This window comes from Suncus etruscus, chromosome 13 (genome assembly GCF_024139225.1).
Source record: "Suncus etruscus isolate mSunEtr1 chromosome 13, mSunEtr1.pri.cur, whole genome shotgun sequence".
NCBI lineage: Eukaryota > Metazoa > Chordata > Mammalia > Eulipotyphla > Soricidae > Suncus > Suncus etruscus.
This window is the reverse complement of record NC_064860.1, coordinates 86,419,741-86,423,103: the sequence shown is the minus strand read 5'-3', so window position 1 is coordinate 86,423,103 and position 3,363 is coordinate 86,419,741. Positions and strand designations below refer to the sequence as shown.

At 36.5% G+C, this 3,363-nt stretch overlaps 1 non-coding gene across 1 annotated transcript; it reads right to left on the bottom strand.

Annotated features, from left to right (window-relative positions):
* Positions 1-352: 352 nt before the first annotated feature.
* LOC126026786 (U6 spliceosomal RNA) lies at positions 353-456 on the bottom strand. Its single transcript, XR_007502006.1, has one exon. It is a non-coding gene; the product is annotated as a U6 spliceosomal RNA (small nuclear RNA).
* Between the last annotated feature and the right edge of the window lie 2,907 nt (positions 457-3,363).

Genomic DNA, 3,363 nt, shown 5'->3' with positions numbered 1-3,363 from the left:
GGCTGTGCTAAGAGACTTACTCCTGGTTTTGCATTCAATAATCACTCCTGGTGGTCTTGGGGATTCAAATAGAGTGCTGGAGAGAGAACCTGAGGCCACTGCTGGCAAAGCATGCTTGCCTGCTGTAACATCACTCCAGCCCCAAAGCATCATCTTACTACTATCATAGGGTATTATTTTCACTTTTATAAATGACCATTTAATACTGTCTGTAGGCTGGTTTATTAGTCATGAACTTATCTTTATCTAACAGTTGCTTGTCTAAACTCTTTGTGTCACTTCTTGATTTTGAGTGATAACCTAGTTGCAAAGATTATTCTTGTTAGCATACCTGTTTTTTGTTTGTTTGTTTTTTAATATGGAACACTTCACGAATTTGTGTGTCATCCTTGCGCAGGGGCCATGCTAATCTCTGTATCGTTCCAATTTTAGTATATGTGCTGCCAAAGCGAGCAATAGCATACATGTTTTATTCAATATGTTGCCATATCATAGATTTTCTTTTCTGATGCTCCATATTATATCTATGGTTTTACTTCACTTTTTGAAATTAGTTTTCTTTTTCTTTATTTTTTTTTCCTGCTCTTTAGGCAGTAGTTTCATCTACTTCAAGCCCACAGATTCATTTCTCCTCATCTTTTAATCTGCTGTTGGGCCCCTTTTGTATTTTTTAACCTATTGTGCTCTTTAGAGATTTTTTTTTTTTTGATTGCAGCTTTCTAAGTCTTTCTCTTGCTTGCTTTTATTGCTTTCCTCAATTCAGCACACATTTTTACTATTGTCATATTGACATCTCTTTCAGAAAGTTAAGAAATTTCTTGTGTGCTTAACATCTTTCTCAGCTTTTTTTCTTCTTCTGCCATTAACACTGAATTCTTTCACTTTCATATTTTGTCTATTATGGTGTCAGTGCTAGGAGTGAAGGTCTAGTTTTTTGTAAACCTGGAGTTCATGGCTGCTAATTTCACCAAAAAACTGAGGCTTTAGATTTGTGCCACTCTGAACCACTGCTGAGAATTTGTGATTACAAGTTTTTGACATCAGCTATGAATCTAAGGAGAGACAAACTAAGGTTGTTTCTTAGATTAACAGATGCTGTGGCTGTGATAATATTGCCCAGTAGCCTTCAATACTAATATGGTTTGACCGTCAGAAGCTCCCAATCACAAATGTAACACCAAGCTAACTTGATAACTACTAGGACACTTTTGGCAGTATGAGAAAGCCTCAGAATTCTGATGCTGAGGCCAACCTGGAAAGATCCTTTGTTTTAATCCTTAGTTTAAATAGGCCTGGACTTGAGCCAAATGTTCAATTGTTAAAAACAACAATCAACAGGGGTAGAACAATCAATGATTCTTTTGTTGTTGACTTTCTTTAATATCCGTAAGTCTTTCTGACTTTAGATTTTTAGTTCTCTGTTTACAACCAGTCCTATGCATATCAGGAGGGTCTGACATTCTTTAGTCCAGCTTAGACAGGTATTACTCATGCCCCTGCTCAATGTTTGTCTTGGAAGGATGGAATCTTCTCTGGATATCTGATCTCATAGTCCCATGTTGACTTGTGACCCACTGAGACACATACTAATTTAATTTAGGGCCCTGAATATCTCTCCCAGTTCAGTTCTCATCTCCAGGTAAAGATTTGTAAGAATAGATTTTAAGGTTAAGTTATTGACTTTTGACTCACCACTCTTCCCAGGACAAGTTTTCATATTTTAGTAGTTTATACTCTTTCCAAATCACACCCTCGCAAGGTTGAACTCTTTATCATTTGAGTTCAGCTGCTGCTTCTTTTTCCATAGTGGGCATCCTTTCCTGGAAATTATGAATGTAATAGAACCAGAGCATATGCAGACTGTGCACAATCCCATCATAATGAATCCACCACTTTAAATACCTATATGTAATTATAATATGTAATTGCCAGACAAAGATTCTTGGTTTCTCTGGATTAATTGCATTACTGCTAACATTTTTTAATCATAGTTACTTTTGGAAATGGGAACATTTATACTATTCAATTTGATCTGCATTTTATCTGCTAATTGAGTTAATTTTTAGTAAATTAAACATATAATATTAAATATGTATTACATTTTCATTTTCAAACAAATTTAGGAAAACTTATTACCTCTCTTCTTTCAAATTAACCTCATTTATATTACTTTAATCTATAGTATTCTTGCTAAAACAACTACTTTATCTGTTACCAGAGAACACAAAGATAAGGGGAGATAACCCCTGACATCAAAGAAAATATGGGAGGGTCCAGTTCCTGTTTAGAACTGGTAATTATCTTTCAAGACCCACAAGGTGGCCTTGAGGTTAGGCCTATGGTCAGTTATCTTCTCTATCATGGAATTAACCTTATCTCATGACCCTTGGGAGAGTCAGGGAAATTAGGCTGGGAGGAGGCATTGCTGTTTTAGTTCTTGAAAAAAAAGAAATTGAACAGGTTCCTACCAAAGTAACCAGATTCTTTGTCTCCTGGATAAATTAATTCATGATCAGAAGACTTAGTTGAGTTGAGACATGCAACTCAAAATTATGATACAGGAAAAAAGATGCAGGCGTGGCACCTCTTTTTTTTCTCTTTAACAATGTAGATAATAATAGCATAACATGTATGTAATAAAAAGACAGATATATTTTTAACTTAAAAATAGTAAAGGTACTCCCAGAAGCCCTGGCAGTTGAAACCAGGTCTCAGTCACAAGGTTTGCACTTGGCCAGCTCCAGAAACTCACTCTGTTCTTAAAAGAGATGTAAATCAAGTCATGAAAATTATGGGTACACCAGTCATGCAGCTGACAATACAGGAAAAGAGGGTGGGCCAACTGCCTGTCCTGACAAAGGCATGCCTGCTGCATCCATCACCCACAATTGCTACTTTGCCAAAGTTCCTGCTTTACCATTCATCTATGGCTCTCTTAGACACAAATCTGACCAAAATTCCAGGTATTTGGGTTGAAATAACCAGGACATTTTTTTTCTTTTGGAGTAAATGCAGGCACTCTATGCCCCACTTATGCATGAATATGCATATGCCCCACTCTATGCACCCCAACCCCACCACCTTCTAGTACATCTGGACACCCTGGGAGCCAAAAACATGCCCCACAAATGCCACAGTATCATCAATAGTGCTTGGAATTTTTGGACTGTGCAGCCATCAACATTCCATTTTTGTTTGATAGTCATTCTGATGGGAACACACCAATTTAGACTCCAATGTGTATCTGAAGCTACCTAATGTTCAGAAACAAATAAAGTAACACATTGGTCAACTAGACTCAAGAGTATACTAAACCTTATGACAATGATTTAATGATTTCATTGCAAAATTTTTGTTTCTTTT